This window comes from Microcaecilia unicolor, chromosome 10, assembly GCF_901765095.1.
Source record: "Microcaecilia unicolor chromosome 10, aMicUni1.1, whole genome shotgun sequence".
In the NCBI taxonomy this organism is placed as follows: Eukaryota; Metazoa; Chordata; class Amphibia; order Gymnophiona; family Siphonopidae; genus Microcaecilia; species Microcaecilia unicolor.
Genome location: NC_044040.1, coordinates 183,492,186 through 183,516,547, shown reverse-complemented (window position 1 = coordinate 183,516,547; position 24,362 = coordinate 183,492,186). Strand labels below are relative to the sequence as shown.

The window sequence follows — 24,362 nt, the reverse complement described above, 5'->3', positions numbered from 1 at the left end:
GAGACTACACTATCTCCTGGCCTGGAAGGGATAAGGACTAGAAGACAATACATGGGAACCTGCTGTCAATGTGCGAGCCCCAGTACTCATTAGGTGTTATGATTGCCTTTATCCCCTTAAGCCCAAATCTAGAGGGCTGGGGAGGGGGCTTCGGGAGGGGGTTCTGTCACACTCCTTACTTGGCTCAGGAAGCCACTAGAGTCCAGCAGCATGCTGTGCCTAAGAGTCATGAGTGTTTGCTTCCTGGTTGCTGCACTTCCCTTTTATAGCCCTAGATGGGGTGCTGATAGATTACCTCTCTTCCTGTCTAGGGATATATATAAGGAAGTGCTCTACACTCCTCCATTGCTTCGGCAACAGGCTTCCAGAGTTGTGGCTTTCCAGTATCTGTTACTACTACTACTACTATTTAGCATTTAGGCATACGCAGCGCTGCACAAACATAGAAGAAAGACAGTCCCTGCTCAAAGAGCTTACAATCTGTTGCCTGGCCAGTGCCTGCTTCTAGCCCTGCTTGCTCCTACTTCCAGCATTGCTTGTTGCTGTTCTCCAACCTTGCTATTCCAGCTACTCCCTGGCCTCAACTACATTGGGACAACCCCCAAGAGCTCTTTTAAGAACCAGCCTCAAGGGCTCTTTTAAGATCCAACCCCAAGGTCTCTTAAAAGCCAATCCCAAGGGCTCTTTTAAGTGCCAACCTCTAGACATCCCTGTTGTGTTCCAGCCAGTCTGCTAGGCACTGCCTACACCTACGCTTCTGCCTGTCTGAGTCAGGTCCTGCCTTCTCCAGCTCTCGGACTCTGCCAGGTGGTCCCATCATCAACCATCAATGAGGTCCTGTGAGGTACTTACACTGCATAGGTAGAACCAATCTTATCATGGTCCAAGGGCTCACCTTCCCCATCTGTGACACTTTTCTTCCTCCTATAAAAATTTCAGTGGTGAAGAAGGGACTTAGGTTATGCTTTTCATGTTTATCATTACTACTACTACTACTACTACTTAACATTTCTAGAGCGCTACTAGGGTTACGCAGCGCTGTACAATTTAACAAAGAGAGACAGTCCCTGCTCAAAGAGCTTACAATCTAATAGACAAGTGAACGGTCGGTCCGATAGGGGCAGTCAAATTGGGGCAGTCTGGATTCACTGAACGGTAAGGGTTAGGTGCCGAACGCAGCATTGAAGAGGTGGGCTTTAAGCAAAGACTTGAAGACGGGCAGGGAGGGGGCTTGGCGTAAGGGTTCAGGAAGGTTGTTCCAAGCATAGGGTGAGGCGAGGCAGAATGAGCGGAGCCTGGAGTTGGCGGTGGTGGAGAAGGGTACTGAGAGGAGTCCAGAAAAAATGGGACCCATTACGTTGTTTTCATATATTTTGCAACTGTTTAAACATTTAAAGCCCTCTTTACAAAGCCATGCTAGAGGTGTGCTAGTGTTTTTAGTGTGTGCTAATAACCGTGTAGGTGCCCACAATATTCCTATGGGCGCTTACGCAGTTAGCATGTGCTGATTTTGTGCACATGCTAAAAACGCTAGTGCTTCTTAGTGAACTGGGCCTTTAGTATGACTTTTGAAAATACATTAGTATAACGGTTTTTTTTAGTTAATTAATAATTTGTGTTCAAAGTGTCCTCCTTCAACTTTGATACACTAATGAAGTCTTCAACGTCATTGAGATGTTGGCTCAATGAATTCTGGGGTTTCATTAATTAAGAGCTCAACTGTTTTGTGAGCTCGATACACTGGAGTTCCATCCTGTTGAAAAATAAAGTACTCAGAAATGTCTCAAGTTGACTCGGGCTGCACATACTGCAGCGGGACATGTTTATTCACTCCTACCCTAGCTGAGATAATATTTAACCATCTCGCTGACCTCACGTGCAACTTTCTTCAAATAAATCACCTTACTCTCTAATTCTTCCTACTTTCTTACTCATCTACTGTATATGTTACAACTTTGCCTTACCCTTCACTACCAGTTATAGTGTTCTAGTACATATTTTGTTGTCATTGCAAGTAGTATACCATGCCATACTTTGTATTGTTGTTTGAAAATATTTTTACTGCTCTAATTGCCTATTGCTCATGTTTGATCTATTCTTACTGTACACCACCTTGAGTGAATTTCTTCAAAAAGGTGGTAAATAAATCCTAATAAATAAAATAAATAAAGTTTCAGGCAGAAGTTTGAACTGCAGTAGGACATTTGTAGGTTATTTGGAAAAATATTGGGGTCCCTTTTTTTCCAGGCACTGTGTATATATCCACATCCATGGGACCCTTATGTATAGTTTTATTCCAACATCCTAATTAGTGCCAAACACAAATGGCAGAAAACTTTCAGGCATTTACAGTATGTGGACTGGCTGGAATCACGATGTTGACAGCATCACAATCACTTAACACAGAAATGCTGACAAGACCAATGAGTTCTTTCCATCAGCTGGCTAATTCTGCCAGAGGCAGTCACTGGAATGTACAGTCAGTCACTCTTCCTTGTAGAAAAAAGGGTACTTTGTAAACAAGGATTACATTACAAAATAATTTGCTGAAATGAATATAGAATAGTCTGGTCTGGCAAAAGGGATTCAAAGTTTTGCAAGCATATCATCTTTATAAAGGACAGGGGCATTCAACAGATGCACCTCTGTCCCATAAATGCATACTCTAACCTACTGCTCCTAAGGCAGAATAATTTTAAGAGAAACTAGTTGAAGTGTAATCAGGATTTAAGTTTCCCACTGTACCCCCTTACATACAGTATTCATCACTTCATATAGAATGCAGTGCCTCTGGATGTCTGTACTTTGTTAGCAATTATTGCAAGATAGAGAAATTGGCATGAATCTGCCCGACTTCTAGCATAAGGTTTTTCCATTACTCAGAAAGATGAAGTCTTTTTAGTAACCATAGCCACAGCTGACCTCGTGTGTAAGATCTGATCTTGGGATCACTGTTCTCTCTAAGCCAGTGGTTCTCAACCTCTCTTCTGATGTGACATACCTGACAGACAATATTCATGTATGTGACAAACTGGACACTAAAATTCACAGCTGAACACAAAAACTAAAAACACTTCATTGTTGACACTTAAGTTTAGGTTGAATTTACCTACCATTCAATCCCATATCAAAAAACTGGATGCAATACATCAGTCTCAAATTTCTCATTTATCATACAAAGCAAATACATATTCAAATCCTGGTGTCACTTCAGTAACAGCAACTTAAAATCCCTCCACTGCCAGACACTGTTGAAGCAACACCAAACCCTGCAAACATGCTACTCAGAAGCTATGTAGCAAACAGAAATAGACACAGAACACTTGCAAAATTTCCAGTTGGGGCTGGTAGCAGCAGTTATCATTAGGTGTAGTGGGAAGCAGAAGAGTCAGTTATGGGGATTTCAAGAACCTGACTTTCAGGATCTCTTGTCTCCCCAAATCCCAACACACTGGTTGAGAACTACTGTTCTAAGCTGAGCACGAATCCTCCAAGTGCTGCCAGTAGGGGGTAGTACTTTAATATTGTGTTTTCAATTACTAGGCACAGGCAGGTTCCCTGGAGTCCTGCAGAGTTTTTCTGTCCCTCAGTATTGAAAATGTGGAAGTGAAACAGCACCCCCACTGGCAGAATTGTAGGTGGAGGACTCCCGCCACCTTAGAGGGAACAGTGCTTGAGATCAAATCAGGGCCATACCACATGTCTGTGCACATTCCCACTGATTCACCGGACATTTTGAAATTTAAATGTACTCATGTAGTTTTCAAGCACAGTTTTTTCTGGTGAAAGTACCTTCAGACAAATGAAAATCTACATATGCCGATTTAGTCATTTACTCATGCAACTCCCTATATAACATGCATAGATTCCAAGCATTTGAAAATTTATCCCATCATTGTGAGTTGGTGTTGTATGAAATAAGGGGGAAATTCAATAAAGGGTGCTAAAAGTTAGGTGCTAAACTAGAATCCTATAACCGCAATTTGTGTGCCTAATGCATCATAGATAGTGCATTTATCTTTATGGATCATTTTTGGAAAAAAAAACATTCAAGTGAAAAGCGCACAAAATCAAGCCATTGGGATGTAGGAGGAACCATCATTAGACTGACCACACAGACTTCACATAAAAGGTCCCAGGTATACATCTCACCATTACATTGTATGAGGAACCCTCCAAAACCCTACTGTACCCAACTGTATACCAGTACAATAGTACGTGTCACCTATATGTGGGATACAGTAGGTTTTTGGTGGGTTTTGGAGGGCTCACACTTTCCACCACAAATCTATGTTGACAGTGTGTGATTTTTGAATAGTGGTACAAATATTGAATTTGACAAAATTAGATTATTGTAATGTATTGTACCTAGGAATGTTTAAATCTCGATGTAAGGCATTGCAAGTTATACAGAACTCTGTGGTGCAGTTGATTTGGGGTTGTGGAAAATTCGAGCATATTGCGCTTGGGTTGAAACAATTGCACTGGCTGCCAGCGGAATATAGGATTGCCTACAAAGTTCTAAAGCTGGTGTACAAAGTGATTTTTTAAAACTGTATCATTATATCTGGCATAGACTTTGCAGTTGTGTAGACTAATACGATCATTAAGATCTGATGGGTTATGACAACTTCTTGTGCCATCATCGGCAAACATTCACTATTCAGATACAAGAGACGCTACGTTTTCAATACAGGGATCAGTGTTATGGAATAAATTACCTGGTTCTTTACATTTGCAGCAGTTCAAAAGGGCACTGAAAACACATTTTTTTGTTCAGGCCTTCCCTACTGAGTAGTGGTCTATGTGGAGTTGTGACTTCAGTGCTATGGAGCAAATTATATGGCTCTCTGTGATCAAGTATAATCTTGCAGCAGTTTGAATTTGTGGCTTTATGTGGTTATATCTTATGATTATGTTTGTTTTAAATTGTAAACCGCTTAGGTTTAAGTGGGTATAATTTTTTTTTTAATAAATAAATTGTGTAGACTTCATCACTAATACAGATTGATTCCAAACAGATATGACATAATTATTAACCATTAAAGTTAAGTACCAGTAAGTAGGATACATTCTGACTCAGAACATTTGCATATGTTATACTCAAATACACTCATAAGAGGACATTCATAATCACTTTTCAGATCAACACTTTTGCACTTATTACCCCTGGATATTCTGCCATTACAGTATATGTAACCCAGATTTATAGTAACAGCTCAAAGGAAATGAAAATTGGACTTTAGAGATCTTTTTCTAAACATTCTTCTCTATTGTGTAAGAGGGAACCTGGAACTGAGAAAGAAATCCCCAGAGCTCCACCAGTTTCCCCTCTTATTTCAAGGCAGAAAAACAAAAGGGAGAAATTCTATGTAATGAAGGACTTTCCCAGTAGAGGGCACTGGGATACACATAAACTGAGCGAGGATGTAGATTACAGGCAGGGTTGCCAGCTGGGAAAAATTTTCCCAGCCCCAAACCAGCCGTAAACCCGCCCAAAAACCGCCTGTAGCCAATCACCGTCTCCCGTGTCACCGAACCCCGCCCCGCGTCACTAACCCCGCCCCCGCATCACTAACCCGCCTCCCATGTCACTAACTCCGCCTCTAACATCACTAGCCACGCCCCCTACGCCATCCCTGACGTCAACCCCGCCCCTGAAAGGCTTCTATTGGTCCAATTTGGACCAATAGAAGCCCCGGAAAATCTTCTATTGGACCAAATTGGACCAATAGAAGCCCCGGAAAAGCTTCTATTGGACCGAATTGGACCAATAGAAGCCCCAGAAATGGCGTCAGAGGCGGAGTTTGTGACGTTTTAGGCAGGGTTTGCTGATGTATTGGGCGGGGTGATGATGGTGGAGGTGGGGCTGATGGGGGTGGGGGTGATGATGGAAGGGGTGGGGCTGATGGGGGTGGGGGAGATGACAGAAGGGGTGGGGTTGATGATGGCGGGGGTGGGGTGTGTGTGGTTTTTGGGCGGGTTTTTGACGGTTTTGTGTGGGAATTTTTTTTTTTTTATTTGGCAACCCTGGTTGTGGGTAACAAGTTCTCTGTAAAAGTTCTAGATCTAGTAGTAAGAGTAAAACAATTTTTCTCTGTTGAAGGAGGAGATTTTGAGGTATGGTCTTTTTTTTTTAGTTCTCTGTGGCTTGAAGAGAATATTCCTAAGGGAATCTAATAATGCTTTTCTTGATGGCAGGGAGCACACCACAACTGTTAAAATCATGTAGTCATGGATTATGCTGCTTATAATGGCATATTCATTTTTTAAATAATGGTTTTATCAGGATAAAAGTGTGTTTAAGTGTACCACTGTTGGATTCTGATTATGGCTGATATTTTTCAATACATTCAAACGCTTCTGATGTCTTTTTCAGGCAGTTTTCCTGAGCATCCAGTCAAGCCATCATCTGCTAGCTGCAGACTTTCAGCTCAAATCCTGCGTGTGCTAGATATGTCACAAAGATGTCAAACACTAGGGATAAGGATGATACGTGCATTTATTTTCAGCTTTCTCTCCTCTGCAGTGTATGAGGACTATGTTGAAAAAAGTGATAGCTATGCTTGAGCAATGCCATGATGGTGCCAGCCTGAGAAAGATAGACGAAATAAGAGGAAGCAGACAATCAACAATAATTTATTCATTTTATTATGGTTAGGAAAGTATCAACGAAGAAACTGACACCAATAATATTTTTTTCTTTTGTTCTTATTGAATTTTTGAGAAGATAGGAAGAATATTGATATTTTAAAAGACCTTGGCCATCTCTAACATGATTTCATATGTCTATATTTTTATTGTTACAATTATTTATGTCAAACCAAATTTGACAACAAATATTATTTTTCCTTCATTTGGTGCTCTCTTTAACTTTCAAGGGAGTGAAAGCTAGTAACGCTTGATAAGGCTGAATTCCATGCAGAGAGACTTTATTCCTGCTTGTCTACAATACTTTGACAGTATACTTCCATCCAAGGCTGCATTATCCTTATCTGCTTCAAAAGAAAACACATATCCTGTGCTGAGTTCTCAGAAAAAGAAAACATTCATTATGGCCTGAAACAGGAATTTGGAATATGCAGGAGGAGCTACTATTGACATTCCATTTTATTCCTCCACGACTCATAGTCAAAATCACAGATATAATGATTTAATAGTTGGTAGTGTGCTGAGTCAACTGATGCCAGTAGTAACTGAGCCCCCATGCACCTAGACTTTAGTCAAGTGGTCTGGTGCTCTTTCCTCCTGTTTTTCAGTGGCTTTCAGTTAGGGGTGGAGCACAGATGCAGGCTTAGCACATCATTTGTGATGCTTTAGGCTCCATGGCATGCCCAAGATTATTTCTGGGTATGATGGGTCATGTGTCAGACTGTGCCTGACATCTTCCCAGGGCCGCCGAGAGGGAGGGACAGGAGGGACAAAGGGGCCCGGGCCTCTGGAGGGGGCCCGGCGCCACCGCAGTCAGGCCCGCCCGCCGTCACTCCCGAACTAACTAACCTTAAACGCTTCCTTCCTTTCCTTTCACCACCTTTGCGGCAAGCAGCAGCAGGGCAGGCCACTCCTTCCTTCCGTGTCCCACCCTTGCCTGACGTAACGAAGGAGAGGTCTGCCCTGCTGCTGCTTGCCGCGAAGGTGGTGAAAGGAAAGGAAGGAGGTGTTTAAGATTAGTTCAGGGCCCGGTAGCGGGTGGAGGGGGGGCCCGGCGACCTCGGGTGGGGGGGGGGGGCCCGGTGGCGACGACGATGACCTCGGGTGGGGTGGGGGGGGAGCTCGGGGGCGGCCTTGTCCCGGGCCCAGCTCTGGCTCTCGGCGGCCCTGCATCTTCCTGCCTCTGCTGACCTCAGGGGGGAAGGGAGGGAGCGGCCACAGAAGCTAGGTTCAAATCCCACTGCTGCTCCCTGTGATCTTGGGAAAATCACTTAATCCTCTATTGCTTCATGTATAGATTTAGGTTGTAAGCCCTCTGGAACAGAAAATTACCTCCTGTACTTGAATTTAGCACACCTTGAACGTCTCAGAATGATGTGCTCTAAAAATCCAAACCATCTTTACCTTTAGACTATTTCACTGGTCCTGTGAGCTGATTGGGTCATTAGAAAAATTGTGAAGCGATAGTAGTAAAAAAAAAATGAACGGGAGAGATCTTTATACTGAGTACTGACCGCTTCCTTCTGCCTCCCATACTACAACTCTTCAGTTCTCCCAACTACCCTGCTATACAAGTTCTCTTTAAGGATAGGCTTTCATTTATAACAACATGGGGAATACCAAAAACATAAAAACAAAAAGTGAGGAGAGTGGACGAGGATACCAATTAGTTTATTTATTCACATAACAAATGACGTAATTAACATTAAAAGTGACCCGACATGGCCGTGTTTCGGCCCGAAGGCCTGCCTCAGAGGTCTTTAAAACCTCAGAGAGTATGGCTTGGGATGTGTACTCCAAGGAAGGTAATAAGAAGGAACTGTCTTGGGTCTCCTCTCTTTTAAAAAAAATGTTTTGAAAAACGGAACAACCTGGTTGTACTCCTCTCCAAAAGGACGTGTATTCTACATTTGTACACGTCCTTTTGGAGAGGAGTATAACCAGGTTGTTCCGTTTTTCAAAACATTTTTTTTAAAAGAGAGGAGACCCAAGACAGTTCCTTCTTATTACCTTCCTTGGAGTACACATCCCAAGCCATACTCTCTGAGGTTTTAAAGACCCCTGAGGCAGGCCTTCGGGCCGAAACACGGCCGTGTCGGGTCACTTTTAATGTTAATTACGTCATTTTTTATGTGAATAAATAAACTAATTGGTATCCTCGTCCACTCTCCTCACTTTTTGTTTTTATATCTCACGGTTCCGTGAGGAGAATACCAAAAACATAAATCAGGTTGTTGCATGTGTGATGGAGGATATGCATCCTGTTACTGGGGAAGGGCTCCCCTAGGACAGAAGAGATACCTCCAGGTCAGTGTTGCCAGATGGTGAAAAACTTTCCAGCCCAAAGGTAGCCCAAAATACCCCAATATTAATACGGTTAATATACATATTAATAAGGTTGATATGAATATTGATATTTATCATAACCATAAGCAGCATAATCATAATCAGCAGCATAACTCATGATTCAGCAGCATAATCATAATCCTCATCAGCGGGATAATTTATAATCAGCATCAGCAGCATAATTCATGATTAGCATAATTATAGCAAGCAGCATAATCAGCATGTCATAAGTAAATAAATAAACAGCTAGAAACTCTGAATGTTGAGCACCTGATTCTCATAACATGATGTCTGTTTTAGTGGCCCTTTACCAGGAGAAACAAATCTCTGCACAAATATAACACGCAGTAGGGTGTCCCTATAACCCTCCAAATGACACACTGATTACCATCTATAACAAATCACCACTCTACCTATGTAAAGTTATTCAGTTATTATACTTCCTCTGTGTACATTCGAATGCTGCACAAGCTGGCATGTTTGAAAATACAAGTGATATTAAATTAAAATGCTACCAACAATAAAGAACGACAACATGGATGCAGCACCTCAACATAAGTTTGTTTGCTTTGTTTTGCATGTATGCAGAATGACAGATGAGCAGGGGAGGGGGAAACAAAGACTAACCAAATTGGCTTCAGCTTTTTGACCTTATCCAATCCCGTCTCTTGTTTACAATACAAGTTGGATGAGGTCAACCTCCTTGCTCTAGTCCTGGGAGAGCACTTGATAGGTGCCCTCCCTAAACTTCCTAGTGGTCTAGTGGGGCAGAAAAATTCCCATGCTTTTTTGCCAGCTGCACTGCCGCTGATCTGCTGCTCACTCCTGCTTTGCCTTTAAAATTGTTGCCAAGAGAGACTTCAAACGGAAATCTCGGTCGGCAGCCATTTTAAAGACAAAGTGGGAGGTGGGAGCAACTGTCTGCTCCACTAAACCACCAGGAAGTGCTGAGGTATGTTTATTGTGGAGGGAAGGAGAGGAAGGTGACATCAAGGCCGATGCTAGTACCGCACAGAATCTATCCCCAGTCCCTAGTCTCCAGTCCAGATTTCCCATGATGATGTATTGTCCCTCTGCTCTGGCTCCAGCTCCTTCCCTGAATCCTAACTCACAATTTAAAGTCTCAGACAGACAGACAGACTCTGGTGTGCTGTAGACTGTCTTTTCTATCTCCTCCTCTCTAGTGCTCCCTCTTCCCTCCTCTTAATCTAGTTTTGATAGAGAGTTCAACAGATCATTAAGCAAGGCGTGAGGATCTACTTCTAGCTGACATCATGATTACCTCTCTTCAGTCTATACTCAACAGGGCAGAGTAGGACCAGGCTTTTAAAGTGGGCTAAATCCCAGCTCCCTCAGCAGCCTATTGGAGAAACTTGACCAATAAGATAAGGGGGGGGGGGGGAAATCTACCAACCCACAACTTAAGAAGCTCATAGAAAATATCCCAGCTTTGCAGATAGCAACTTTGCTCCAGCTGTATTCAAGAAGACTATTTGGGTATAGTCCATACTATCTTAGAGTGAATACTTGGGATCATGCTTGGAGTGGTTGTAGCCCTTTAAAGAAGACTACATAGGAGGTGGCAGAGAAGGACTAACCCATTCCAGAGAAAGAGAGGAGGTCACTTTAATGTTTCCAGGAGGTCTGAGGAAAAGGAGAAACCGGATAAATAGAACTGAATGCTAATCAGCATATTAATCTGCATAAGGTGGAAATCTAGGAGTTTGGATGGATTTCATGCTCTAAGGGAAGAGAAACTGGATCCCAAGGTCTTAGGAGCCTGGAAGGGAGGATTAGAGTCTCTCAGACTTAGTCGGGGTAGGGTGGAAGGGTGGCCCAGACTTTAGGGAAGTCTCACCCAGAGCCAAGAAGTAATCCACAAAGAGGACCTGGCAGCAGACAACTCTAAGAAGACAGAGAGTAAGTTTTGAGAGATGGGAGGCATCTGGTTGGAATGGTTTAATAAAGTTTCCTATAGTTAATTTTTCTTAGCCGGAGCCTTGTCTGAATTCTTAAGTCAGTCTGTACTTTTAGGTAAGTAGTGACCAGGTTGCTGAGTAGAGCCTATGCTTTTAGGTAAGTAATAATAGGATTAATTGACTTACCTTATACTTTTGGGTAAGTAGCAATATCACACATATCATCACAATTTGAAAATAAAGAGGAAATGCAGAAATGTGGGAGTGGCCTAGTGGTTAGGGTGAGGGACTTTGGTCCTGGGGAACTGAGGAACTGAGTTCCATTCCCACTTCAGGCACAGGCAGCTCCTTGTGACTCTGGGCAAGTCACTTAACCCTCCATTGCCCCATGGAAGCCGCATTGAGCCTGCCATGAGTGGGAAAGCGCTGGGTACAAATGTAACAAAAATAAAATAGATACTATTGGAGGTTCTACATGGAATGTTGCTACTATTGGAGATTCTACGTGGAATGTTGCTACTAGTGGAGATTCTACATGGAATGTTGCTACTTGCTACTATTGGAGATTCTACATGGAATGTTGCTACTATTGGAGATTCTACATGGAATGTTGCTATTCCACTAGCAACATTCCATGTAGAAGGCTGCGCAGGCTTCTGTTTCTGTGAGTCTGACGTCCTGCACGTACGTGCAGGACGTCAGACTCACAGAAGCAGAAGCCTGCGCGGCCACATTGATGATCTGTAAGGGCCAGGCACAGGCAGCTCCTTGTGACTCTGGGCAAGTCACTTAACCCTCCATTGCCCCATGTAAGCCGCATTGAGCCTGCCATGAGTGGGAAAGCACGGGGTACAAATGTAACAAAAAAAAAAAACAAAAAAATATATATATAAATTGTGAAGTGCTGCGTACGACTGGTAGCGCTATAGAAATGATTTGTAGTAGTAGTAGTATATATACAAACAACGCAATACGTGCAAACTACTGTGCATGCTTGAATAATGTGCACATGCCCACAAGACCAGGAAAATGAATGCAGGCTGCTTCAAGAGTATGCTCCCTCTTTCCTAAAGAATATGCCCATTTCTTAAATAGTGGGTGCATGTTTGAAAGAGTGCACACTCAACCACATTGCTCTTGTGATAAAAACCATGACCAACAAAAACGAATGAAACAAACATTACTGGAAACAACATTGGAAACAATGGAAAACAAAAGTTTTTTTGGCTACCCATCCCTAGCTAACTTATAATGAATAAAGTTCAGTAAGTCTTTGCCACAAAGTTGTGGAAATTGCTTAAATTATCTTCTTGATTTCATTGATATGAATTACAGCAGTACAGGGCTGGGAGACCAAACTTGGGAAACTGGAGTTTGTATTGGAGGGAATGGAGCTACCTGGATATAGAACTTCTTGTGAGAGGATCCAAGATGGCAGAGGCCTTAGCCTAGCTCTCTGTTTATTTCTGTTGACTATGCCTAAACATAAATCCCAGATGAGGCTTTTCACTTCCTCCTCTCTGCTGGTAGACTCTTCAGGTCTTACTGTACTTAAGTAAAAGCTTTTTACTCTTACTTGTAAAGAAGTACAGGAAACATTTGTTACTTTTACTGAAGTAATAATTTTACTAATTTTTACTACTTTTACCTAGTTACTTCTGATGCTTGCAGTTGAAAGGAAAATGTAAAAATGGCAGAGAAACCTAAATGATGATTCCGCAGTAAACCAAATAAAAGAGTAAAACCTGGAGCAAGATTTTGCAATTGCAAACCTCGTCACACAAACAGTGGATCATCTCATCTTAAAATTTTGGTGTTCAGGGAATACAGTCTATGAGAACAATAGAGTTGCCCGTGCTTGTCGAATTGGTTAGTGGTCTCCAGCCAAACAGAACAGTGATGAGTTCGGTCACTTTGAAGCGGAGATAAAGCTGAAGCTGTTTGCGATTCTTGGTGAACAGACATTTGTCTCTATCACAGCAGACTGCTGGACATCCCATAGAAAATTTTACATTGGCATGACAGTCCACTAGAGTTTGTTTGTCTGACCTTAAGACTGAAGAGTTTCCATCAGTTAGTTTTTTCTAGCAAAAAAGGTGCCGGTACTCATATGCTAGGTCATCCTTCAGGGGTGGGGTGATCACTGAGGGATCCACTCCACAATAGCCAGGCACCCTGCAACCAGTCACAGAATCTATGACAAGGCAGTATTGGTGTGTAGAGCCTGAGCTCTTTCATTACAACTTGGGGTCCATGGGCCAATTTTAGCAAACAACTGGAAAAGGTGCCGGTACTCAGTACCCCCAAGTATCCCCTCAAAAAAGGCCCTGGTTTCCATACATTTTGACATTCTTATATCAGTTCTTGAAGATATTTAGAATTTGCCATCAGACGAACAATAGGACAACAACAGACAATTATTTCAACTTTGTGAAAGCCTTCTCTGTTATTGGACAGCAAGACAATGATAACAAAGATGAAAGGAAGATGTGATGAATTAGCACTACTACTAACGCAGACGATAATGACGATGATGATAATAACAGCTGCTAAACTGATGAGAAACAATAGCACCTTGCTCAAACATTCAGACATTTTTAAAACATTTTATTTATATATTTATATGTATAAGTATCTGTGACTTTAAACATTTTTTGAAGAGAGCCCTCAGATCAACCACCAGTTTTAAGGCAAACTCATTTCTCTCTGCCCGGTGGAATAGCACCTCTTTCATCGGGCAATCTCTTTTAAATAAACCTACGTGCTATTACACCACCATAACAGTGCTCTAAAGTGCAATGTGCTACAAAATATAACATAACTAAAAAAACTAAAACGAGAACTTATCTTTACTCGTTGTTTATTCCCATTATCATGGTTTCTTTCATTCTTCCTTGTCTCACTGTTATTCTTACAGCCTCTGCCACTCTCAGTCCAAACCAATCAATACTCCACAAAATGTAGTCCGCGTAGCTTCCCCTAATAGCGCTCGACACCGCGGGTTTCACTGTTTTCTTCAGGGACTTGGGTTAAACGCCCAACGCTGCTGTGCTAAGATGAACTTGTTTCATGACTGAGACATAATCGCCATAACCACCAATGCAAGGTGCTATTGTTCCTCATCAGTGGAATCTTATCTTTGGTTTAGCAGCTGTGGTTATATTATAATACCAAAGATTCGAGGGAATTTCAGTGTTTATTTTCCATTTAATGATGATAATAAAGCATTCTTTGCTATAACAAGTCATGTGTTTCAGACAGAGATTCTTTTGATCAATACCTGTAGACCCAGTTAAAAGGCATCAGTAATATTGTGGCCGGGCCTGATCTGAAGAAACGTTTTATCAGCCTGAACATTCCACTTCCCGATAGTGCAGTTGTTGAACATTTTTAGCTGTGGTGGATTAAAGCAAGGGCGTATCTGAACTTCAACGGTAGGGGGGGGCCAGAGCCGAGGTGAGGGGGCACATTTTAGCCCCCCCCCCGGCGCCGCTGACCCCCCCCCCCCCGCTGAAGATGACGACACCACCACCACCACCTCCAACTACTTTAAACCCCCCCCTCTCGCCGAAGACGACGACACCACCACCTGCCCGACAGACGACGACGACACCACCACCACCTGTTCTGTTTCTGTGAGTCTGACGTCCTGCACGTTCTATGTGCGTGCAGGACGTCAGAAACAAACCCAAACGAAGGAAGGAAGGAGACTTCGGCAGCGCTGGCGGGGGTTGGGGCCCCCCGCCAGCAAAGGTAGGTGAGGTGAGACGGCGGAGTGACGGCGGGAGGAGGGGGGAAGGAGAGGGTCATCGGTAGGGGGGGGGGTCCAGGGGCAAATCTACGGGGGCCAGGCCCCTGTGGCCCCATAGCAGATACGCCCCTGGATTAAAGACTCACAAGTGCACTCACGTGAAATTTAGTTTTACTAAAAGCAAAGTAAATTGACTTGCAGAGCAATAAAATTGTTGGGATAAAAATGCCAACAATAATTGCATTCACTGTAGTTACAGTACTTTTACTTTTTACTCAAGAAATATTATATTAGGCAGTAACTTTTTTACTTTTACTTAAGTACATTTTTTTGATGTGTTCTTCATTGTACTTTTACTTAAGTATTAAAATACACATTTATTTTTACTTTTACTTAAGTACTTTGACCTTGTACTTTGAACAACACTGCAAAACCATCCTATGTATTCCTTACTGTATGCTAGTTTGCCATAGTTAGCAGGTGAAAAATGTTTATAGTGTTTAATTTCCATGTAGGCCTCTTTGACCAGCAGTAACATTTAGCTCTGTCTTAGTTGCTAAGAAACAGAATAAATTCCAAAATGCGGAGTCTAGCAGTCTAAAGGAAATACAATAAATCTAATTAACAGTATTTTGCTTTAATACAAAATAAACATTGGCAGCATTCTCTTTTCTGGCAGCAGGTGAATTCATCTCTTTAGAACAACAACAAAAGAAACAAAACACACAAACACCAAAAATATCTCCAATTCATGAATATATTCTGTGCTTCTGCCTGAAAAGTATGAGTGAATTGTAAAAAGAAATATTACACACCTCTGGGACACCAGTTATTCTGTTATCTAATAAATGAAATGGAAGACTATTTCTTCACAGAGGGCGTAGGGGACACAAGGAATTCAGGAACAAAGTGATGACTTTACTTTAGATTTCTGAAAGCTTTTGTCATTAGAATAATGTGGACAAACCCCGTAAAAACTGAATGCTCTGCTACAGGGTTCGAATTGTATAAATAGGCAGTGTTGTTTGGTTTTATTGCCAAATAAATATTGAATAAGAGGTGAACTGAACACTAGGTTGTTATGTGGTGAGATACCTTTATTATTATTCTACTTTATCAAAATTTCAAAATAAAAAAATCAATACAAACACCTTCATTCTAATAGGCCAACAATGCTTCATATCCTGAACACATCATGGATGGAAGGAGTAAATTTGAACTTCAGGTAAGTGACAGGAAACTAAAGTGACAGTCTGTGCCAGTTTCTAGCAGTGCCTGTCTTGAGGGATCTGGATGAAGATTCAATGGGAGGAGAGCTCAGTAAGACCAACGATGGCCTAGCAATTGGGAAGATCACTTGAAGGGATGAAACACCATCTGAAGTCAATATATGACAATTCTACAACAGAGCATTCCTCCCTATCTGAGATAATATTTACTCACCTCTCTGACCTCATGTGCAACTTTCCTTAAATTAGTCTCCTTATTTTCAAACTCCTCTTACTCTCTTACCTATCTATGGGCCCCTTTTTCCAAGCTGCAGCAAAAGGGGGCTGGCGCTGGCATTGGTGTGTGTTTTACACGCACCCTGAGGCCCCCTTTTACCACAGCAGGTAAAAGGGAAATCTCACCTTCTTGTAGGAAATGGCTGTGCGGCAAGTAAAGCACTTGCCGCATGGCCAATTCGGGGGCAGCCCTTACTGCCACCAGACCTCCAGCCCTCTCTTCTGTCTGTGGGGGGGGGGGGGTCAGGTCAGTTGGTCAGGGGGGCACTAGAACACCAGGGCCTCTGTCTGGGGGGTTGGGGGTCTGGAGTTCTACTGGACCTCCTGCCCGCATCAGTATGTTTGGCAGCCTGGACCTGTCAAACAGCTTCTGCAGGAGGATTGTGCCTTGGGCACATGCCCACGCACAATCCTCCCACAGAAGTATCCCTATGATCAGAACTAATAGCACACATGAGTTTGCATACTATTAGCTTTGATCATAGGAGCATTATTGCCCCCGCACTGTTCCGTTGCTAATTTTAGAGCGCTGTTCAGAACAGCGTGGGGTGTTTGATAATCTAGTCCTTAGATTGTGAGTCCACTAGGGACAGAGAAAGTACCTGCATATAATACTGTAAGTGTAAACTGCTTTGATTGTACGACAGAAAAGCAGTACAGTGATACCTTGGTTTTCGTCGATAATCCGTCTGAGAGCAATTGGCGAAATCCGAAACTGATGAAAACCGAGGCAATTATTTCCATATGAATGAAGACTGGAAAGCAATGGAATTGTTTGACTAGACGCACGGGGTGATGCTCACACAACGAGAAACAATGCCACACTGAGCAGAACGCGTAGGCCGCCCTTTGTTTTCGCAAAATTAGCAGCAAGGTCACGTGGCTGACAAAATCCGAGGCAACCGATGAAATCCAAGACAAGTTTTTCGCAGAAAAAATCAACGAAACCCGAAACCGACAATAACCGAAGTCAACGAAAACCGAGGTACTACTGTATATCAAATTCCATTACCGATGAACTTTATTAGGGATCAGTAGCTGGAGGTAGGTCTAGCACAAAAAAGAAACTGAGGTGGCAAGATGGCAGCATGGCGCTCGGTGGTGTGAGATCTCTCTCTGCTTGAATTGTACTTTTCAGCTGCTTTTACCTTCTTTTTTCAGTGGTATCTTGTGATGCCCCATACGAAGAGGAAAGGTCAGGTCCAGGCAGTTCCCTCTCTAGCCCAGACCTCCTTGCTGGTCTAGAAGCGTATAGAACTCTATGCCATCGGTACCCCTGTGAGTATGTCTGGAGACCCTGTTGAAGTGGATGACATAAGAGAGAGTCTTCCACTCTGGGGCTGTTTCTCTCTCCCCTCCCAACCCTCCCCCATGTCCTACAACTGCCCCAGCTGAATCAGCGGTGATACAGGGAGTGGAAGGCGCAAACTCCAGAACAAAAGATTCAAGTGCAAGCTGGACAATAAAATACGCAGGGTTTTTGTTCATGTTAACTCTTTACTTATTTTCTGTTTTCTTCTATTTTATTCTGCATAGGTTTTCTGTCCATGTCCATCGTTGGCTGGGGTCTAAGAAGGCTAACTGATTTCTTTTTCTTCTTTTTAAATTATTTGTCTCTCAATTATAATTTAGGCCTTCCCCCTATTCTTGGATGGATTCCTTAAATAGTTTTTCTTTTCTATTAGGAATTCTTTATACTTTGTAATTTTTACTAGTCATTTTGCTTGAACAAGTGGATACTTGTGTATTGTATTTTGTTGAAAGTTAAATAAAAATCGGGGTGAGAGTGGGGTATGTGTTTACATCACCCAGACACTTTACAAAGATCCCTGGGAACATTAATAGTTAGTCTGGTACTCTCGGCGCGCTGAAAAATGGCTTGCGGTAGTGTAGGCACGGGTTTTGGGCATATGCAGAATCATTTTCAGGCACCTGTAAAAAAGGCCTCTTTTTGAGTCTCAGACATTACTGCCAGTCATAGACCTAGCAGTAAAGAATTTGGGTGGTAATTACCTATGCGCGTCAGATGCTACTTGGTGCGCATCCGCTATGTATGCCAGAAAATAAAAAAAAAATTTTCAGATGAGCGTATCGGACGCACGCCAAAAATGAAATTACCGCAGGAGACGTGCGGTAGTCAGGTGGTAAGTCCATTTGGGCATGCATAGACGCTTACGTGGCTTAGTAAAAGAAGCCCTAAGTTTGGCAGCTAAATTGGGCCACTGAAATAGCAGGCCTATCTCTTGTCAGTTTAACTGCCAGCGCTGAATGTTGACTTGGCCAGTTAAGTTTAAACCAGCCAAATATAAACCAGATATTCAATGCCGGTCAACACAAACAGCCTGGCATTGAATACCAGGGCTCAATGCCAACTACGAGAGGCAGTCTGGATAACTCCCATGGTCTGAATATTGGCCCCAATGTATATAAAGCTGCAATGGAATGCATTTCCAAGTGAGCTGAACGTTAAGCAACAGCAAAACTGCATGCAATTATAAATAATTCCCTCTGAGCTGCTTAATTCAGATCCTAGCCTCCATCTAGTCACATACACCCTGTACTAATTCTTATACCTCTCCTGTACTTCCACCCATTTCAGCTTTGTCTCCAGTGTGAGTTTTTAAAACCTTATGCAGCAAAAAAAATTTAAGCCTGGTTTTAAAAATAGCAGTTTGCAGATGTGGGCACTGCTTGGACAGTTCTGTACTGTGGTGAATTCTCTGCATAGCACAGTGTGTAAGTATGTTTAATCAGCTTTTAACCTATTTCTTTGCCTTGAAACAAAAAGACAGACATTGCCTTTATGGCATTGTATTTTTTAATTAACAGTTGTCACTTTTATGAGATTTATTTGAGATGCAGTTTGCTTTTCTTTCAAACCTTCAAACCAGCCAGTTACTATTTTGCATCTAGTTAACTGAATGTTTTCCTCCTAAAAATAAATGTAAGAAATGTGCACAAAGATCAGAAAATGGTAACCACCTTGTGCACAGTAACACATACAACACCCCAAATCAATGTCTTTTTTTCAAATGTATTTGCTAAGTGTTAATGGTCATGTGAGTAAGGAAGCATCTTCTTTTTTAGAGCCAGATACAACTGCTCACAAATTCCAGACGGAGTTCCTCATTTTATGAAAAGAGCCAGTCAGATATTCTTATTACTCATCTTCCTATGACTCTGGGATTTTCTAAGAGGATCTCATATTCCCAGAATGAAATTATATGTGTCTAATGGCATAAAAAGTACAGAAGCAATCCGGATTAAATTTAGCATGGTGAATCTGTACTAAAAGGTTTTGGACAACTGTGATTTGGTTCATACTGATCCACTTTTTGACACAATTTTCTAGACTCTAAGGGGCCCTTTTACTAAGCCATGGTAAAAAGTGGCCTGCGGCAGTGCGAGTGCATCTTTAGGGTGCGCGCTGGGCCAGTTTATGCCACATCCTGGAAAAAGGGCTTTTTTAAAGGGGCCGGAAAATGGATGTGTGGCAAAATAAAAGTCATCACGCATCCATTTTTGGCCTGAGACCTATCTGCCACCCATTGACTTAGTGGTAAGGTCTCACGTGCTACCCGGGCGGTAGGCATGCAGCGCATGTCCACTGCTGTTTACCGCCAGGTAAGCGCCACACGGTAGAAAATAGAAAGTATTTTCTACCGCGTGTTTTTGGCATGCAGCAAATTCAGAATTAGCACCTGGGGCACACGGTAGCCGGACAGTAATGCTGGTTTGGCACATGCTGGACGTACGAAGGCCCTTATGCAGTTTTGTAAAAGGGGCCTATTTATTAATCTGAGCTAGCTGCTAACAGGGCAATCGATGTAAAGTTAAACTGCTAGAGGATTTATTTCCTTTCTGGAAACTGCAAAATGTGGCTCCTTAAAACAGCTTATATGTAACTTCTACTTGTTCTGTTTTGTTATTTTATTCATTAATTGTTTTTGCTTGATTTTAGGCATTTTTGATTCATATTGTAACAGGGGCGTATCTGAGGTTCGGCGGTAGGGGGGCACATTATAACCCCCCCTACCGCCGCCCCCCCGCCGCAGCCGTCGTCGTCGTCAACCCTCCCCCTACCACCATTAACCCTCCCCCGCCTACCGCCAACCCTTTCCCCGCCTACCGCCATCACCTACCCCGAGGTCTGCTCCTGCCGGACGTCAACGTGCTGCGACGTCAAACTCCGTCCAACTGGAAGGATGCATCATGCAGCTTTAACAGTACGAGGATGAAGAAGTTAAAGAAGACCTCGGCTGGGCTGGCGGGGGTTGGGGTCCCCCGCCAGCTGAAGTAATAGTTTAAAAAGCCGGCAGGAGCGGACCTCGGGGTAGGTGACGGCGGTAGGCGGGGAAAGGGTTGGCGGTAGGCGGGGGAGAGTTAACGGCGGTAGGGCGGTCCAGGGCGAAATCTGCGGGGGCCCAGGCCCCTGTGGCCCCACGCAGATATGCCCCTGTATTGTAAACTGCTTTGTAGTCTCTTGGGGATAGGTGGTCTATAAATCAAGCAAAACACAGCAGATAATGTGGCATAGTTAACACAAACTAAACAGGTGCAGCTAACCGTGAACCAGCTGAGATTATCTCTGTTAACTGGAAAGATGCCAGGATTGACCCTAACAGTTATTACAGAACCTTTTGCAGATATGACACATCGAGCCCGGTGGTAATCAATATTTTGCTGTCAGCTGTCAGTGTTAAACTTGGAAAATCAATGCCCGGCCATGTCCAGGCACTGGAATTGAATTTCCAGGTTTCCAGAGCCGGCTAACACCTAACTGGTTAAGTGTCATATTTAGCACTTAACCGGCTATGGGTTACCACATAAAGGCAGGACTGACTTTTATGCAGTCCTATTTATGTGTTTACCTTGGCCGGTTAAGCGCTGAATATGGGCACTTAACCGGCCAAGTGTTGACTCCATCTCAGAATGCCCCCCCCCCCCCCCCCCCCCCCCGAATAGCTGGTTTTCAGTTCAGCACTTACCAGTTACTTTCAGTGCTGCTGAAAATTAGCGGTCATTCCCGAATAGGCGTTTTAACCAGCCAGGAGCCATTTCTGGCTGGTTAATTAACTTTGAATATTGACTTCATTCATGCTTTAGTACACAGACCATGTTACAACATTTTCCTCTAAGCTAGTTCAAAATGTGTCTAAATTACATCATACGGCCTTCATGCCAGGTTATGTTACTTCTCATTAAGTGCCATTGTGTTTTCTTTTGTTTCACGTATTTAAATTTTTACATTATCTCTTTTTAAGGACTGCCAGGGCTTTTTTTGAGTGGGTACTTGGGGGTACTGAGTACCGACACCTTTTCCATTGTCTGCTAAAATTGACCCATGGACCCCAAGCTTTAATGAAAGAGCTCAGGCTCTACACAACAATTCTGCCCTGTTATAGATTCTGTGACTGGTTGCAGGAGGCCTGGCTATTGTGGGTGGGTTCCTCAGTGATCACCCCCACCCTTGAAAGGTGGCCTGGCATTTGAGTACCGGCAGTGGTGTAGCAAGGGGGGGGGGGGGGCAGTCCACCCCAGGTGTCAGCTCAAGGGGGTTGCTCCCTGCCAGCTCCCACCCCCGGGTGCAGCACGATGACACCCCCCCCCTCAGTGCATCAACACCCCCAGACCCAGTGCCTACCCTCAGCTCCGTCCAACCAGCTCCCGCACCCTACCTTTAAAGAAATCTCGGAAGCTGAGGCGAGGCGCAGCACCTCGCGCCTGCATGTAAAAGAATGTGGATCATCTCATCGGGCCTTCCCGCACTCTGTCTGTCCCGCCCTCCACTGACGCAACTTCCTATTTCCGCAAGAGCGGGACAGACAGAGTGAGGGAAGGCCTGATGAGACAATCCACACTTCTTTCACATGCAGGCACGAGGCGCTGCGCCTCACCTCACCACGGCTTCTGAGATTTCTTTAAAGGTAGGGTGCGGGAGCTGGTTGGACGGAGCTGAGGGTAGGCACTGGGTCGGGGGGGGGTGTCATCGTGCTGCACCCGGGTGGGGGGGTGCAATGGCGAACCGCCCCGGGTGGCAGCCCTCCTTGCTACGCCACTGAGTACCGGCACCATTTTTGCTAGAAAAGATGCACTGAGGACTGCTATATATATCTACACAATCCACACATATGGGTCTTAGGCATCTGGTTGCTTTTTGGTGGGGGATGGTGGTCAATTGTGTGGCAGTATTTGTCTTTGACTTCTCTTGGCCTTTTCTTTTACTGTTGTAGTTCTTTTCCTTTCTATTACGCCTTTGACGGTACTATGTAAGCCACATTGAGCCTACAAATAGGTGGGAAAATGTGGGGTACAAATGCAATAAATAAATAAATATTATTGATATTATGAAATATAAAAACGCTCTGATAGTTCTTCTCTCGTGTGGTGGTATATTAAATGCGCAATAAACTTGAAACTTGTATGTGGTATAGCATGGCTGCTCAAACACTCCAACCTCAATAAGACAAATTTTTTGTAATGCCACTTTATTCTCGGACATGTCTGGAAAATGCAAGGATATCAGCCTTCTACATCCTGAATTCCATCCTGCATTACATTTGGTTGAAAAATCTGTTCCTTTGAGTTAAGTCTGGCCTTATGGCTTAGTTCTTTTTCAGTCTTCTGGTCTTGATTGACCATAATCGAATCAGTTGGGGAGGATCTGTTTTTAGGTTAGCTCCTTTCTCTCGTTCTTTTATTCTACTTTCTGTTCTGTATATTTTCTTTTCTTTTTCTCTTTCTCTTTTTAATTTACCTGTTAATATAAACTGCTTTGTTGATTCAGTGAAGGGCGGCATAGAAAGATTTGTAATAAACTTAAAGATAACAGAGTAAAAAACAGCAGATAAAGACCAGTTGGCTCACTGAGTCTGGGCAGTTGTCGTCCTCTTTGACTCTCTACCACTTTGGGTAAATAGCTTATAAAATTGCTTACTTAAAGTAAAGCCAGTCTCCCTACCTATGTGGGTCTTTTACTAAGCCACAGTAGTGTTTTTAGTTTGCGGTAGAAATCAGCTGGCGTAAACGTCGAGATACCCATTATATTTTTATGGGCATCTTGGCATTTACCGCCAGCTGATTTCTACTGCAACCTAAAAATGCTACAGAAGCTTAGTAAAAGACCCCCTATCCTGCTTATTTTCGAAGGAGGAGGGCGGCCATCTTCCGACACAAATCGGGAAATGGCCGACCTTCTCCTACGGCCGGCCAAATCGGGATAATCGAAAGCCGATTTTGGCCAGCTTCAACTGCTTTCTGTCGCAGGGCCGTCCAAAGTTCAAGGAGGCGTGTCGGCAGTGTACCAAAGGCGGGGCGGGGGCGTGGTTAAGAGATTGCTGGCCTCGGCCGATAAGGGAAAAATGAAGGCCGGCTCTGACGAGCACTAGGCCGGCTTTACTTGGTCCATTTATTTTTAGGACCAAGCCTAAAAAAAAGTGCCCCAACTGACCAGATGACCACCAGAGGGAATCGGGGATGACCTCCCCTTACTCCCCCAGTGGTCACCAACCCCATCCCACCCAAAAAAAAAAATAAACATTTTTGTGCCAGCCTCTATGCCTGCCTCAAATGTCACACCCAGCTCCATCACAACACTATGCAGGTCCCTGGAGCAGTTTTTAGTGGGTACTGTAGTGCACTTCAGGCAGGCAGACCCAGGCCCATCCCTCCCCTTACCTGTTACACTTGTGGTGGTAAATGGGAGCCCTCCAAAACCCACCACAAACCCACTGTACCCATATGTAGGTGCCCCCATTAGCCTTTTAGAGCTATGGTAGTGTTGGGGTTTGTTGGGGGGCTCACCACAAAAGGTAAGGGAGTTATGCACCTGGGATCAATTTGTGAAGTCCACTGCAGTGCCCCCTAGGGTGCCCGGTTGGTGTCCTGGCATGTGAGGGGGACCACTGTACTGTTCTGAAACAAATTCATTACTAGACTGTACTATACATGCTGGCTCCTCCCATGACCACATGGCTTGGATTTGGCTGGTTTTGAGATGGCCACCATTAGTTTCCATTATTGGCGAAAACCAATGCCGGCTATCTCTAACGCCGGTGATCTCTAAGTATGGCCCAAATGTTGAGATTTGGTCGGCCCCGACCGTATTATCGAAACGAAAGATGGCCGGCCATCTTGTTTCGACAATACGGTTTGCTCCGCCCCTTCCTGAGGGCCGGCCCCGGAGATGGC

At 43.6% G+C, this 24,362-nt stretch overlaps 1 long non-coding RNA gene across 1 annotated transcript; it reads left to right on the top strand.

Annotated features, from left to right (window-relative positions):
* The first annotated feature begins 9,950 nt into the window (after positions 1-9,950).
* On the top strand, positions 9,951-16,909 carry LOC115479009. Its single transcript, XR_003943604.1, has 3 exons — positions 9,951-9,960; positions 10,137-10,142; positions 16,828-16,909. It is a non-coding gene; the product is annotated as an uncharacterized LOC115479009 (long non-coding RNA).
* The last annotated feature ends 7,453 nt before the right edge of the window (positions 16,910-24,362 follow it).